Raw genomic sequence first — 18,114 nt, forward strand, 5'->3', positions numbered from 1 at the left:
TAAGGACGATAGTAAACATTGTTTAAGTATTGGACAACATATTGCTCCTTGAACATCCTACAAATGTTACTGGAGTGGTAAGCTGACATCGAAATATCTATTTTAAATTTAAGGTGCGAAGTAAAGGAAAAAGGGCGTAATTTATAACTAAAGTCGACTATTAACAACGGTAGTAAGATAGGTGGTGGATTACGTAGTATACACTGGGTAAAGAGAAAACCGGCAAATGTTATTGGATAATAATAATTCTTCAGTTGCTTTAGCGATGTGCTTATTACCAGCTTTAAAATTACATCATTTACTCGCAATTTTAAACGAACAAGTGAGGAAAAAGGCAATTTATATGAAAGCTTTAACGTATTGTAGGTTAACTTGAACCACCACCCCCCCTTCACATTAATTTTAATTAACTTTTGCTACCCGAGCTACGTATAGTGTTTAGTGGGAAGTTAACACATCTTGGATTTTTCCAGCTTGCTGGAAAGTGTAAGCCCTCTTATGGGGTAGGAAATGGTTTAACAAGGGGTCGAGTCTTAACATTTTGAACTACAAGTTAGGGTGTTGCTTGGTGTGTTTGCCCCATAAGGAAATGTCACACTGCAAAAGCAGAATGAATTCTCCTGTAATCAGTTAAACTTCTCAAGCTCAAACCTTTTCTATTCTTTTAAATAAGGAACTTTAAATATGTTTGTCTCTTCCGATGAAAAATTGTTAATTGTTAATTTAATTTGTAGTCCCCTTTGAGGTTATTTACATTTACAAAAGTCCCTTTGCGTTACCTTAAACGTGTAAACTCGTCTTCGCTAGACTTTGAACATATAGTGAAAAATTACGTTCATTATTTTGCAAGCTTATATATGTATTTTGTAATTTTTATAATCAAAACAACTAAGTTATTTCAAAAAATTAAAAAGAAATTTTTTTTTAGCGAAAAAATTCAAAAAAGAGCGCTTGATGCGCTAAAAATATATTTTCATAAGTGCTAATCAATACGGAAAATAAGGACGTGGGATTAAAAGTATTGTATATATATTCCATTATTCTTCAAAAGGCACGTCGATATTTTTTTTCCCTTTAACTCGGTGATTTCGATAAGCATCGAGTATTTCGTAACATTTTACTCCAGCTTTTATTCAGGTCTTCAGCAGCCTTATAATAAAAAGAATATTAGTCTAGGATAACCCTATAAGAGAAAGGAGGATAGCATGAGGTCGTAAAAACCTTCATAATCCCCGCCAATAGCGAGAACGTCATCTTTGGTCACAACGTTATCCCCAGGCTGATGATTCCAGCGTTGATTTCAAGTTTGTCGCTACCATACTCCTTCTTGTACTCTACGCTTACAGTTTAGTCATGTAACTTACCGTCTCTTCTGCAGGAACAAGGAAAGATGCAGTAAAACGGTAAAAATTTAGTAATGGCTTAGCCCCGCTATTATAGCAAATAAAATTTGAACCGGGCAGGAAAGAAGCGCAGTCCAACTTAAGTGCAGGAGTAGGCCAAATAAAAAACCGCGTGCCTCTAAACTAACAATGGTGTCCACCTTTTTAATAGGATACTATAAACAAGCTCTTAATTACCAAGTTCAAGTAATTTAGTTAACTTTAAGTATAAAGAACAAAAGTTGATAACTCCTTTAACAAAGGAGTTATGCGCCATTAAAATTAGGTCTATTTAAGTTTACTCAACAAAACTTTATAATATATTTTGTTAATAATAATAATAAAAAAAAGGAATAAAATAAAGAAAGGAAGTTAAACTTTCTTAAGTCACTCTAACTAAAGAATAAACTTACATAAACGAAAACCATGTACAGTAAATAATAAATTTTTTAATGTTTTTTAACTTTTTTTTCCCTCTTCAAAAAAAACCCCTACTTAATATTATCCAAATAATGTCAGAAACCTTTAAATAGTTATACTGCCATGGGCTGGTGTATGTTTTATATATTATTACTATTTTAATTATTATATCTAATTTACTTATAAATGATTTTTCCTGTTTGAGAGTAGTGAAATTTTACATAGGTAATTATTTACTTAATGCTAGTTTACTTTGACTTTTTAAATACAATTGTTTGAAGTAAAACTAGATAAAGTTGAAAAAATATAGATTACTAAGGCTCGACTGAAAGTAGTTTCCGATAACCACGTGAGTATACTAAGCGGCGCACTATCTCCGTATAACCTGCTTCTACTTCGAAACAAAATTAAAGTTCAGTTTAAGGTATTTTGGTTGAATTGATACATTTAATGGTTTGTTTAAAATTTTGATTATTCTAATAGTAGACTTCTATAAATAAGTTTAATAAAGGTACTCTAAGAATTTTTAACATGTTTGGGATTTAGTAATTTTAATAATACTACAAGGCAACGCTGATTTCTAAAATGTTTTTCCACTTTTTGTAAAAGATTTACTTATTTGCTTTATGACTGTTTAATCTCATCTTTATGGGAAGTGAGACGACATAGTACCTTTTTTATTATGAAATGAATGTTTTAAAGTTTAATGAAGCTTTTTCTAACAATTTAAAATTAACTTAAAACAATGTTACAAATACTAAAGTAAAAACAGTTATGAGTGGCTTGTAAGAATTTAACATTTTTAAAAAGCATTTTTTGCATAGATTATAAACAAATAATATTTATTCCAACCTGTATTTAACATTTTATATTTATTAACATTTTAAAGCTATTTTTTAAACCTTAGGTCTTACAATACTCAAATCATCAGATTGTTTTACATGTATTTAAGATATTAGCTTTTAAAAAACTGTTACTTTGCAAGGCATGTATATGCAACGTACCCACGAGGGTTATATAATCGTGGATAAAACCCTCCTTTTCAACTATATCTTAGAGAAGATTGATTTTACTTAATGGCGAGCCAAAGGCATGCTTTCTTAAACTGATATTCTTTTAAATTTTACACGCGGCAATAATATTAGACTTTTTTTGACATTAAGTTTTTGTTTGGACCCTCAAGTAATATCTGATATTCTACCTGCTTATCACCATTAAGTATTTCAAAAGGATTTAGATCTTGAGTTTGTTTCATTTTACCCATTCATCCAGGGAGGTTGACACTCTGTCTAACTATAAATAATCGAATTTATCACTTAAAATTGTGTTTATTTCCTTATCTTTCGTCTTTGTGATATGGGGTTTATTAAAAATTCACTAACACATCTATTTCCAGGTTTTTCTAAATTTTCTCCATTAGCATTGAAATTCATCCCATGTTTTATGAGATGAACTCAGTGACGTTTCAATATTCTCGTACTTAAATAAACTTTTTCGATAATAGCTGGCCCCACCCAATGTTATCATTTCTTGAAATAAACTGTCTCCAGCAATTAGTTTTTCTGCTTTCTACCTTACATCAAAAAATATTACCATATCATTAGTTAGCTTACTATATCGATAGTATGTTGCAATAAATTAGTCGTAATTAATTTCTTCTTTATTCTTATTAATTGCCGGTTTTTTTAATAGTAACTCAGAATAATTAACCTGCATTTAAAAAGCAATAGTGTAGGAGATATTCCTTAACATGTTGGGCACCTTTTTAAAAATTAGTATTGCCCAGCACTTCGTCCAATTTTACGTGAAAAAAAAAAAATAGTTTAACTATTTTTTAAACGGTACAAGAAACAATGATATATCTTTGGCCCAACCAAAAAAGGATCTTAATATCTGTTAATTTTAAGGAAAAGAATTCAAAGAGTTCTTTGTATAGTTAATTAATAGAGAGATAGAAAGAACTGCGGTTATAAGAGAACAGCTTCTAATTTTTTTAAAAAAATTTTATTTAAAATCTAATAATAATACCCGCTACAGGATGGGTTAGCGTATTAATTCCACTTTTAGATCGCGTATTGCATACGAAACAGGAGATTTACTTTAGACCAAGAAATGCACTTAATTAATTAAGTTGTGTTATGGTATTGCCAGCAATTTGAAGATTAATTTGTATGGGAAATCTAAAGTAGAAAAAGTAAAAAATATCTGTAATTGAGCTGGGTACTTTTAAGGAGATAAATAAGTTTATAATTCCTTCTCTAGTATTTTTTAGTGAGTTTTGTTTGGAGTTAAGATCAATGCATACGTAAGCACAGCATTTATAGAGAATTAAAAGAACTATTAAAGTCAAATAGATTAAGAAAATCCTGCAACTGTTAAGAAGACTTAAAAAGGGGTTGTGTATATATTTAAACGATATTTATTTTCTTTTGTTATAAATGATATTTAACCTTATAATTGATACCAAAGAGCACCCCCTAATGGGAAAAATAAAAAGTACTTTTTTTTAATGTATGTTAAGAATGTTTCCGAACGTTCGTAATGAACCTTAGCAGGTGCCTCAATTGTAGAGTGTAAAGAGTTCTGCGTAAAGGACCCTTAAAAGGTTTTTTCTGCGTTAAAGTCTGTGGGAAGGTTGGTTTTTGGTGTAATAGACGATTAATTGTGTGTTCGATTGTATTTCCTTCGAGCAGCACAATAAGTCCTTTAGTAAATTTTTGTTGTTCTTCGCTACCTTTTGGGCGCTATAGTTAGACACTATGCGAGAAGAGTGTGAGTTTTAGAACAACATAAATAAGATTTTATAAAAAAATGAAACTTTTAAATTAATTTAAAATAAGTAATTACTAACTTTTTGCTTAATATTAAATTTTAAATAGTAAAAATTTAATCAATTTTTTGCATGAATTAAAAAAATTTATTATTTCATATTATCTTAAAAAAAATTTTAATTTTGTATATTTTTAATTATAAAAATGTAAAAGAAAAATATTTAGCTCTTTTTATAGTTATTTAAGATAATGCCAACCTTTTGTTATTTTCTTTTATAATTTATGAAATTAATTATATTTAGTTGAAGAAAAATAAATTCCTAACTTTTTGCTTATAAAAAAATTAGGAATTTCGCTTTATTTTTCAATAATAGTTAACAATTTGCGAACAATTTGCTTACCTTTTTAATATTATAAAAAAACAGTTATTTTTTTTATAAAAACTTAACAAATTTTATCTTTTAAAATTATAAAAAAGTTTGATACAAAAAGTAAAATTCTTAAAATATATTTAATATTTAAATTTAAAGAAAATTTTTTAAAATTAAATTAAAACTTAAAAGTTTATAACCTTATAATTAATGATGAAATAAAAATTAAATAATTTTTTTAAAAAATAATCAGTTTAAAAAAAAAATTAATTTCTTTTATTTTTTAAAAAATCTTAAAAAATAATTCCAAGTATAAAATTTAGATAAAAAATTAAAAGTTTTAAAAGTTTGTTATCAAAATTAAATTTTTATATTATCAGAAATTCTTAAAAAAAAGAATAATTTCAAGTAAAGAATTACTACAATAATTTAAAAAATTAAAAAAATTAAGATTTTTTTTCAAAACTGTATAAAACTTAAAAAGTTTATATCTTCCCAATTAAAAGTTAATAAAAATTTGAATTACTATTAAAAAAAAAGTTAAGTAATTAATAGAAAAATCAATTTCTCAATACGTTAAAGTGCACGAAAAACATCTAAAAATTGTTTTCCTTCGCCCTTGGCGCTCACGTTACACATTGACTTTTGCTAATTTGGCACTTTCTATGGGAGTAAAACCTTACTAAAGGCCCTGTCACAAAATTATTATATAAACTGGGCTATTGAACAACTAAACCAACTATTGTTACCGACGTAAACTTTCCAAAAAAGGTTATAAACTTCTAATCGTAATACCGCTTACTTATTGGTAAATTGACAATTCCCGGTGCTCGATCGAATCAAAAAACTTCGAATACTCGAGCTCTTAATTAGTAATGATCGCAGACCTATTTTACAAAGTAGCTTTCAATCGAGTAGATGCCATTATTTTCTTGACATTAACAAAAAGAACCTGGCGTTTAAGCGAGTCGCGTGGGCGGTGTTAACGTCCCCCGCCCCATAGCTCGTAGGCAAGTTCACTCACCAGCAGGCGATTAGTGTGCCTGTCTAACCTCTTGCAAAGGGCATTGGCATTACTTTGGAAGAAGACGTCTAAACGCCCAGCTGAAGCGCCCGGTGAAGAGCTTCACTTTGAACAAACCACAGTGCGTTTTTTCATCACGCGCAGCATTTTGTTTTGTTGCACTTGAAATGCGGACGCTATTGGAGTCGTAGGCCCAGGTAGCAGAGCGTATGTCATTATTGACAAGATACAAGGCAGATACTGCCGTTCGCTTTGCAGAAAAAGCTTGCCCTTGCCGCATAGGAAAAGGTAAGGCGCCTTAGTTGCTGCCTTAACCCTCGCCACTAGATTGTCCACGTGTGGCTGACAGGGAAGTTTGTTGTCAATGATGACTCCCAAGTATTTCGCTTGAGGACACCATGGATCTTCACGCCATCCAAGGTTAAGGGCGCCAACAAGGGGACACGTTTCTTAGTAATTAAAGCGCTTTAATCTTCTTCGCATTTATAGAAACTTTCCAATTACGGCCCCAGTTAGCAAGGGCGTCAAGATAGAGCTGTTGATGCTTGTATAGCAAGGTCGGAGACTTCGACGAAGAGTGAATGGTCGTATCATCGGCGTAGGGGGCGATTTGTTTGTGCACGTCTCTCATAAAAATTGCAAATAAAAGGGGTGAAAGAAGGGATCCCAGAGGGTCCCTGCTGTTAGAGAATGCAGCGGTGGCTGTGTATCTCCCATTCTCTCTGAAAACGCGGCCCTTTAGACATGACTTCAACGCGTTGTAAGGCCCTGAGGAAGGAATTACGAGCGCAGTTTGTGCAGCAGGTCTTCATGCAAAACTTGATCAAATGATTTTTCAAGGTGAAGGAAGACAGCGCCTGTTGCCTTCATAAAGTTAGAAGCGCGAGTGGTCCATACGGTTAAGTGGAGGAGCTGCTATCGTTGAGTTTCCTTGTCGAAATTCAAACTGAAACTAGCAGGGTGTCCCGAGCGTCAGAGTGGTTGTTTCCAACCCGAGGTTTATTAAGTCAGATTTCAGACTCCTCCTGCGACCCTCTGATGAGATACCCACGTTACCAACCGCTGATAGGAGACTGATGGATCGGTACTTATTAGTTGCTGATTCCGGTTTAAGTGTCTTTGGCAGCGTCACAACTGTCCCCGTTTTCCATCAATTCAGGAAGGCCCCAACAACCCTCGCAGATTTTACTAAAAGGTACAGATAATGCACCTCTCTTAATGGCAATTTCTTCAGTATCACATTAGTGATGCCATCGGAGCCTGGCGCTTTTCGTCTGGGTAGCGTTTCGACAATCGCTTGAACCTCGCAAACATTAACTAGCTCAAATGGTTCGTGGATATCGGGAAGGGGTAAGCTCAGCTGAGGGTGTGTACAACATTTGGCAATTAAGTAGTCAACTGGCACGTTTTGGGTAGCTAAGAGATTAGCGAAAAGTGTAGATTTGTCTTCATCACTCTCAGCCGCTATATTAACTTCTCGAAGAGGCGGTAGGTGGTGCAAGTACCCGAATGATCGCTTATTTATGAAACAAGGCCTTTTTATACTGTAACGAGGAAATTATAACTGATAACTAAAACATGAAAGTTAAGTGACAATTTTAAGGTGATAAAAAAGTAGTCCTTCCTCCATTTTATATAATTTTTGTTAGGCTAAGGTTAAATTTTCATTACTTAAAAATTTTTCAAAGCTCAAAAGGTTCTGAGTAAGAAGACCAAGTTCCTTTTTCCTAACGTGTTCTTACTAGATTAACCTAATTCCGTTCCAACTGTTAAAATATATGCTTGTAGAGCAAGTATATATTTTAGAAGGTTAACAGTAAAGCTCTCGACAGAGACCCTAGTTTCTATTTCACACATACCTTTAGAAGTTGAGGCTCATTGGCTCGACTGGGTATTTACATTGAAGCTTACCTGATGAACATTGGCGCTAATGAGGTCATCACTGATATGAAGTGTAATACCTAGAAGAAAACTTGTTTCTACATGACGAGTAATTTACCTCGACCACTGGCCCCACTTTAATGGAGACACTAAGGGAAGTACGCTGAAATCACGTTATTGTAGCTAAGTTGAACCCGTATACTTGTGGATGATTGCCTTGTACCAAAAGTTTAATGTTATAACAGAAGAAATGCTTTTTTCATTACAAGAAGAATTGACCAATATCAGAAAAGGCAACAATGAAGATGTTAGATCCTTAATAGATTGAATTAATTTGGTGTGCACGCAGACAGAGCACCAAGACCTCGAGGCAAAGATAAAGAAGAGAATGAAATTTTACAAGATTTTTTAGTGCCCTTCCTTTTGATAAAGCGTGGACTAATTATAAAGAGAATGTTATATTAAACAGAGGTTGTATGAGTGACAGCCTAATGGGAGGTGACGATGAAAAAATCCCAAGCTAATACCCCAGAGATATCACTAAAGATGAATAAGCTTTCCATAAAGTCTAAACAAATTTTTCTTCACAAAAACCAAATTAAAAGACTGATTCATGTAAGCACTGTGGTAAGCCCAATCCTAGTAGCTTCAGTGTTATAAAATATAACAATGAAAAGTTCTGGAGCAATTATAAAAGAAATGGTCATAACCTTAAGAACTGTTTAAAAAGGAAAAAACAAGAGTTTGAAAGTGCTTATAATGTGGAATCGCATCATATCCTTACCAAGAAAGGGGGATGTACACCAAATCTGAACTCTGGATGTCTAGTGCTCGGATCAAGCTCGACTCTAGTGCCACCTACCACCTTTTCAGCAATAAAAAGTATATTAAACCCTACTTCCAATCATCTGAGAGCGTATAAGGAATAAATGGGCCACTGAAAGCCCATGGTGCCTGTCACTACTTAGGTGGAAAAACTGAAAGTATCAAAAGTTTCGGAAAATTTGGTTAGTGTTGGCTTAGCATGGAACGGGAATGTAGTTTCTAACTCTGAAGGAGAAAGCGTTTTTAACAAAAGGTCAACCTCCCCAAGACAAGACAAAGGTATGATACCTGTTATAACGGCTAATAGAGACATTAATGGTTGTTATTATATAACTGAGAATATCATATTATGAGATCAATACACGAATGGCATGATATTTTAGGTCATATTAAAGTCGAAAAACTAAAAGGATTTTTCAAGAACTATAACCTTAATGTTACCATTGAGGACCTACAACTGTGATGTATGCGCCAAAATGAACTTATTTAAAAACCTGGGAGAAGAACAAAAAACCTATCCTATGCATCTTTAAGTCTCGGAATACATTTGAATTGGACCTTCACGGGACTTGGCTAAAATCTTTAGGGGGCAGGGGGAAGTTTATGGATGAACGATTGTTTGCAAAAGCAAAAAATTCGTTTGGTCTTTGCCAATATACTCTAAAGGTACCCTTCATATATATTTAATTTTTTAGGAAAAAAATTTGGCTATGGATACGAAGAAGTTGAAGGTATACACTCGGATAATGGAGCTGAGTTTAATGACTCTATATACATTTTTGGAACTGGGCCCTTGCTAAGCACAAATTCCTAATAAGTTGAACTATAAAGCTTGCTTATAGGGGGCTTCCACTTGTGCACGTTTTGTCTAGTAGATTGACCTTAGTTTTTTTTAAATTACTTTTCTTATTATTTTTATTATTATAAATAAATGTATCCAATATTTTCTCTACAAGGGTTTAGAAACTTCTAATATTGATATCTTGTTTGTAATATTTTTTTATATATTAGATACTGTGTTAGCTATTGCTTTTCTCTGTTTTCTTAATTCTGCGTTTTTTAATGTTGCTTAACATAAATGTCTTCATTGATATATATACTTAATGTTATTAAGTCAATTTTAGAACACGTAATTTACTATTATTGTATTAAACCATTTTAAAATTTTATATAGCTACCAGAGCCTGCAAGTTAAAGCACTGTTTATAAGTTGATTTTGTTTTAACTACGGCTTTTCTCCTCTGTTTTCTTAATTCTGTGTTTTTCATGGTTGCTTAACATAAATGTCTTCATTGTTCTATATACTTAATGTTTTTAAGCCAATTTAAGAATACATAATTTCTAATGTTGTATCAAAGCATTTTTAAGTTTTATATAGCTCCCATAGCCTGCAGGTTAAAGCACCTTCCCTAAGTAAAAATTTTATTAAAATTATTGCTTAATTATTCGATATTTTTTTACTAGCTTAGTTGGATATTAATTTAAAGAAAGTAAACAAAATACTTTGTATATTTACCCCTAGGAACGATGTCTCCTAGAGTCATACTAGCTGTCCTTCTCTCATTAATAATAGTACACACTTTTTCTATGAGAAAATTGCAGCTTCCTACAGACTTTGTTAATGGAACTAATTATGAAAAAAAGCTATACAAATATCTTAGAAATACGATATAAATTATTTATGGGTTTACCGGGCTTGTTATCGACGGCACGTGTCGCCCTCCAAGAACAAATAAAATTAAATATTAAGGACGAGGTGGATACCGATAAGTTATATTATATTTATAGCCCACCGCCTATAGGATCAAAGAATCCAAACGGTTTATTAATTATCATGAGGCGAATTTTGCTAAGTGGTCGGTAACTTTATCCAATGCCGTCTTAATTCAGTTTCACTTACTTTTGAAGGACGTTAAATATAATATTAATACCCGCTATGCTACTCATTATTTCAACAGTTCCAACTTTGGACAAAAACTACTCCCAACTGATTTAAGAGAAATTATACAAAAAGTTGATTTTAAATCTAAAATTAATAACCAATTGGGAGCCTTTTGGAGTAAACACAAGGAAAATTGGTGTACTTTAGTGAAAGCCAAGTTTCTTTCTGCCACCCTGGAGGCCAGGGATAAAGGTCATTTATCACAGGCGGATTTTGAGCGTTTGCTCAGTGGTATTGCACCATCGCTTAATAAAAATAAGGATAGACGTTCTACTTTGAAAGACCTTAAAAAGTATGAACCCTCTTCTGGAATAGAAGTCACCTACTTAGAGTATCTACATACGTCTCACAACATTCTCCGTATTAAACTTCAAAACGGGAAAATAATACTTTACATCCCCTCTATGACTCGCCAAGCTTTTCACCCTTTTGCTAATAATTACCAAAATTTAGAAGATTGGAAAGTTTTTTAGGTTTTTAATAACGTTTACAATTAACGAACTGGCTGCTGGAAATAGCTAAAAGTCAAGAACGGAGATTTATATTTGCATACCACTTTGAGGATTATGACCAAGAAACTAAAGTTACTAGAGGGTCATAGTTCGGTGACAGAGGGACCGCTTCCTTCTGCTAAGAAAAAAAATATCCTGTTTTGGAAGGAGACATTTTTGAGTGGTTACCAGGAATATTAAAGTATACTCTAAATTTTTACGAAATACAAAAAGATATTAATTATAAAACCCCGGAGGAGAGCCAGTTTTTTTTATTATAAAACTATAATTCGAAGTGCAGGACCGCTTTTGCCAATTTGGGGATCTATAGGGGATTCACACGCAATAACCAAGCACGTTAGTAATCTTTATTTTGGTTAAGACTACCTTTGGATTCCCTTGAAAGATACAGCTAAAAGGCGTTTGCCATTTAACAATGGAGTGGATACCTTTTTTTTGGAGGGTAAGCAAGCTTTTTAACGGGTCAGTTAGAAAGACTTATAGAGTTATAGCTCCTTGTAAAGCACCTCAAGCTGAGCAAGTTCGGTTAGAGCGAAAAAGCTATTACCTAGATTTAAGAAGGCGGTTTCCTGATTGGGAATTGCAATTTCTACCATCCGATCTTCTTTTAGTGAATCAGGACATGCGGGCTATAGATGAGGCTAATCGTTATGTCTGTAAGGAAGACAGTTAAGTTCATTATCTTATTAGATCCAATTATCGGTATTCACTTGAAGAGGGGCATATAAAGGCGAAACGTTTAGAGGGAGATGATCACGAAAGAAAAAAAAAAGATAAATGTACTGATGGTTTACGTAAAAATGTGTCCGAGGCCTATAAAAGAAGCCTTACTTTTCTCCGCTTATTTAACTACGCATACGATGATTGGCTAAAAGATATTGATAATCGTTTAGGTATTCTGTTGCTTGATTCATCTCAAACGCCTGCTACAGGTGGGCGAGTTGTTGAAGGTGTAAGACTTATTGATTTATATGTAGATATGGGAGCAATATTGAACAAAACGTACTATCAAAGTGATCCTTGTCTGGTTCCTTCTTCAGTTGAACGATTGTACCTGCGTGAAGTTGTTAAAGCGCGACGGGGCTATGCGATATGTAGGGCGGATTCTCAAGAGGGTCTATAGTTGAATATACCAATATAATTCTTAAAGAGATGAACTCGGCTGTGCCGGTTAGAACGCAGTTTGATAACAATTAGCCGGATGTTGAGGCTGCAAAAAGGAGAGATGCAAACTGCATTAACTTAGCATTATTTTTGCATTAAAGAAACAGCGTTATGTCAGTTTTTCCGGAATTAACTCAAATGACCCGTTAGCTTATGCAGGTAAGTATTAAAGAAAAAACTGGAGGGGAGTTAAATCCAGATCAAGTTTATCTTGACTATTTTGGGGATGAAAAAACTTGACTATCAGCCGAAATGGTCAACGATGTTGACGGGTCTAGCATTTTCCAACTCCCCGACTTTTTCTTACTGGCCAGATATGGATTATGGCGTTTATCGTTTCGAACCGGGGTGTGAGAGTTATGATAATATTCAAAAACTAGATAACCTACTTCCCTTCATGTTGAAGGTAATAGTTTGGCAGTTAAATTTTTACCGACATGTGAAAAATAAGTTAACCGCCTTTTGAAGTGCACATCGTGATAACTTGCGCGCTTCGTCTATGGCCGAGTTTATTCGTTCCGCCATTTGGGCTTTTAATAGAGGTTTTCTTAGTAAAGACGACTGCACTTAGCTACTAAATGGAGTTGCCGGCGCTTTTGCAACAAATGAAGTGGATAATGAATTTTTTTGAACGAAAATATCACTATGGACAACTTTATAAGACTCAAACGCCTTCGATTGACTTGCGTCACTGAAGATAAATAATTTACTAGCCACGGATATTTTCGTTTTTACTTTAGAGGATGAGATAATTTATATGCCAGATAGCCCTCAGCGTTTTCACAATTGAGAGGACGCTCGCCTAAAGCGGAACTGGGTTTTTAACCAATCAACAGATTTAAATAAGCGGATGGTTTTAGCCTTCATTTTTCTGAACGCGACCGTCTAAACGGGGTTCTTAATAGAGGGACAGATGCAATTTTGCTGAAGATAGCGGAGGGCGACGAATCGCTCCCTGTAAGCTATGGCACTAAAATAACGTGCGACTTGTTTGATGAGCATGTGTTGCAAACTAAATCGCGGGTTCAATGATGCTGACATAATAATTACGGATGACGGTGAACTATTTAAGCAATTTATATTGGAGGAACTTCAGCTCGTTAATATGATACTTGCCATACCCTTCATGATAGCAGGCCCTATAGGTATTATTCTTAACATAGCTTTGTTGGCATAAACTCTGGGGTTAGAGATTGACCATGCATTTAATGGAGACATGGAAAAGGGGAGACGGGAAATGACTGTAGCCGCCGTGATGGACACAGTAATGACTTTACCTGCGATATTTGGGGCGGTGCCTGAGGGGTCTGGTTTTTTAAGAACTACACCCTTAACGACGGAAGTAAGTTACGATATCCAAGAACTGCCAGCGTCTAAACTGGTTAAACGTTAGAGCGTCTAAATGCCAAGCCGGGTTACCCATTAAGTCCCACAAAACCCCCTAAGCTACGGGGATTACAGAAAGATGTGCCTGAAACGGTTTCAAGGTGAACCCTCTTCAAAACTGGAACTGCCTGGAACAAGCACCGCTAGCCCCGCTGTTGTATTGGAAAGTAAACTTACTCTAGTTAAAGGATCAAGCAAAAAAAACATTTCAGCAACCAACAGAGGGCTTGCCTGGGACCAGTGATGAGCGACCAGAGACTCTAGATTTTGCTACAGGTAACAAAGCGGGTCAATATTATGATGAGCTATATAAAACAACAATTCCTAAATTGAAGGCTCTGTTGCAAAGGGACTCTAACCTTACTCTTATAGAAAATGACCTTACTAACCGTTTTAAAGGTAAAGAAGAAAATATTATTACAACTTTTATTAAAGGAAAGGGAATCTGTGGCTTTAGTGGTAAACCAGTTGATTTTCCGGAATATTATGCGTTAAAAGATACATTAAAAGAAGCTTATGTAGAGAACCCTACTTTTAGGAGATTATTCAATTATGCTGGGATAAAAGCCTTAACACTCAGGAGAATCGCTGGTTGATTACCCCTCAGCATTTTCGAACAACAATTACCCCTGAGGACTTAGAATACACTTCAGACGGTGAGTACCGTAGGAATAAATCTAGAAGTGGCCGAGCGCCATTTATACCAAAGCGGGGAAGATCTCTTTTTTTATACACCAAAGCACGCTATTTAGAATGAGGTGATTAAAGCGCTTCTCATCGATTATCATTCTAAAAATTCATTAGTAACACTCCACGAACTTGTTGTTAACTACGCCAATATTGTTCCCAGTGAAATGAAAATCAAAGTTCCATTGAGAACAAGCTATGATTACCGCTATTCTAAATTTCAAATATCGGCGCTAAACTCATAAAAAGCTTGCTGGGGAACACAATTCATTATGGCTTCAGTTGTATTCACCAGATGAGTTTTCGCTAGCCCAAGACCATGAAGTTAATGACGACACAGACTGCTTAGAGGCTTATGAATACTTGCCAGCAAAGTATATGTTAAAAGAGCAGACGGGGACTGATGAAGGAAAACCTCCTCAAGCACCCGAATCTATTACCAAAACAAAGGAAATTGAGTTTCTTGAAACATTGCTGCTAAACGCTTATAGAAAAAGTCCCACTTTTAGGCGTTTAGTAACTATACTGTAAAAGATGGAAATTTAAAAAACAGATTTGCTTTTGTGCCTGAGTCCGAAGAATTTTTTTATGTATATTCTGGCTTTTCCGCAGAAAACTTGAGGTTTGGCCCCTCTGAAAAATCCTACGCTGGGTTTAAATTATGATGAAAAGAAACTATATTATTATTTGGATGAAAAACTTGATAAGTATTACCAATTCAGTTTTGGAAGTGTGTACATGCATGAAGTAGTTCATGCCCTGACTGAATTACCGGACTGCACTTCACACCCAAGTGTCCTCGTAGTCCCGTAGTTGAATACACCAATATCATATACTTTACGAGACGGGTTATAAACACCCTCTTAGGATAAGTTATTACCTAACAAAAACCCCAGAGGAGTTAAACTTAAGTAATGGTGTCCGCCCTTCGTTCGTTGAAACAACGCAGTAATTATGCATACGCTTTAGTGCCCTTAAGGTAAGGTTTTAAACGTTGAAGGGCAGAAAAAGTTTAAAAAAACGTTTTGGAAGCAGTTTGGTTGTAATTAACGGGAGTCCCGAAAAAAGCATGGTTGGGGGGGAAGAGATTGCACTTATAATAAAAAACTGCTTAGCAGAATTGCGGTTTTCCATTTTTCTCACTATCTAGTGTTGCACTTAGAAATATAAAGTATATATATATTATACCGATTATTTTGGTAATACCACTACTATTTCTAAGAGTGATTATACCATCTAATATTAACACTAATGCCCATATATATAATTGTAATTTATACAGAGAATTACTATACGTTTGTAGTATTCTGCTAATATAGGTAATAAATGGAGGCCCTCTCGAGGCCCTTCTAGGGTTAGGGTTTATCACTTTTTTAGTTAAATTAGTAAACGGGACTGTCTATGAATAAATCGAAGTATTATTTAGAAAAATATACTATTTGTTAAAGGGAAACAGTATTGAGGGTTGTCTATATATTATATCTTTCACATAATGGCAACAATTTTTTTGGCGTATAATTTGTGTGACCCTTCTTCCGTGAGCTGGAAATTTCTTTTGAACAACTAGATTTTGCGCCTTTTATTGTAACTTTTAAAATGAACATCCGTATTAGAATTAAGTAATTCCAGTTAATTATCGCTTCTCTTTTGAAGTTATAAAAGTAATTTGGAAAACAAGTCCTATATTTGTTTTAACCTCGCTCACATTTACAAAACAGAGATTAAGAGCTTAACTTTTAACATGGAGGTTTTCATAGTTGCACTTCTAACTTTTTAAATTTTTTTATATTTAAAGTGACTCCTAGCGCCGACTTCTTATCATTTGTGATGTCAATTCTAACTTAAAAAAAAGTTAAACAAATTTAGGACAAAAGATTATTAACTAGAGTATATATATTCTTTGATTGCGTAAGTGTAGCCGCGAAAGCTTTATAATAATGACTGCTTGTTAAAATATAAGATCATATAACTAGATAAAAGAAAAAACTTAAAAGAAAACAAAATAATAGAAAACGCAGAACAAAAAAAAGAAACTTTTAATGAAAGCTAAACTAGTGTAATAAAAAACGGTCTCACAAAAGTGATTATTATTTTTTCAACTTAAAATAATATATTTTAACCGCTTTTCAACTTTTAAAAAATTGGTTTAAAAAAAAAAAACTCAAAACTGCTAGGGAAAAATTCAACAAATTTGAGTTTGTAAAACGGAGGATCCTGAGAAATGTCCTTTTAGAGATCACTGAAAAATATTTATAAGAAAAGCTAAGACAAAAGCTGCGAAAGCAATAACAGGACTATTTTTGGTTTATAAACAGGGTCTTTAGTTTTGTAGTAGTTTCTTCTAGAGAGGTACAATATTCCCTACTGAAAATAAGATACAAAACCTTAAAAAAAAAAAGGAAATATAGTTTATTAAACTTTAAAAGGGAAGTAAAGCAATCATCGAAAATTATTTATGAAATGGAGTAATTTTTTTAAATGAAACCCGTTAAGGGTCTTAAAAGGAAAATGTCAGTATTTATCGTAATATATATATATATCTAATAAAGGTAAATAGCAAAAGCAATCCACCGGAAGTTTATTTATTCAATGTGGGATTTACTGCTTTATGTGGTATACTTTGTGCTTGCTTACGTTTCTTTTGCTCTTGACGGCCCTCTTAGTGAGGTTGATAGGAACACTTTTGTATCTTCCTCTAGGCAGTCTTATTTTTGAGTTAAACAAAGAAATTAAAGGTTGCCTTAAGTAAAAAAAGTCAGGGTTTATATATTTTCTCAAAATTTTTTTATTTATTACTTCTTGTACAGGATACAAAATTTGGAGAACTCTCTTTTTAGATAATACAGGCAGTTGCCTTGAGGGAGTGAGGTTTACGCCGTTTGTAAGGCTATGGGCGTTTTCAGGTGACTCCTGGGGATCTTATTGTAGATTTTCTAGATCCTCCATACATGAATTTAAAAAGCTAAAAAGAAGAAAAAGAAGCAGTGGCTTCATTTAAAGTTTGAAGGGTATTAGCCTCATACTAGGGGTGTGGGGGTCTACAAACTTTTGAGAAACAACTTTAGATGCGCGAATTGGACAGCTCCAGCCCCAGGAGTTTTACTCTTTGTAGCATACGATACTTTTCTTCTGAGGATCATTTTTACCATCTCAAAATATATATTCCAAAAGGCTTCTGGCATGTTATAACCAAACTTGCTTAAATAAAAATTTCTTTCTTCATTTGCAAAATTTTTAGGATCGTAAAACAAGACGGCTTCGGGTAGTTCATTTTTTAAAACAGCTTTTCTTTAATACTTCATAGCATTATATCGGCACAAAAAAATTATATCTGAGGTCTTTCGATATTGCAGCAAACATATTTTTTTTTTTGAGTCCTCACGGCGTGCGTCAGTAGTAGGCACTCTTTCCGGCACCTCTAGGGTCACGCTTCATTGCTGATCAAAAAAAAAAAAATTGAAGTATAATTAAAATGCTCGATTGTGATTAGCTTAGTTTATGCTAAATTTATTAATTTGGCAAGTGGAAATCTTAAAAGGAAAGCGACCATAAAAATGCGTGGTGGGCCACCTACCAGGCAGGTTGCAGTTATATGTTAAGGTATTAAGCGGTAAGAACTTATATTCTTCGGGCTTGTGTGCTGGCAACAGTATTAGGTTTATTATTCTTCGCTTTAATAATTTATTTTTTTTTAATGCACCTTTACTCAGTTTTTATCTTATTATTATTACTACTTTACTTTTAATGTT

The sequence above is a fragment of the Zophobas morio genome, unplaced genomic scaffold (assembly GCF_036711695.1).
Source record: "Zophobas morio isolate AGI-343-1 ecotype UQ-CSIRO unplaced genomic scaffold, CSIRO_AGI_Zmor_V1 ptg000830l, whole genome shotgun sequence".
In the NCBI taxonomy this organism is placed as follows: domain Eukaryota; kingdom Metazoa; phylum Arthropoda; class Insecta; order Coleoptera; family Tenebrionidae; genus Zophobas; species Zophobas morio.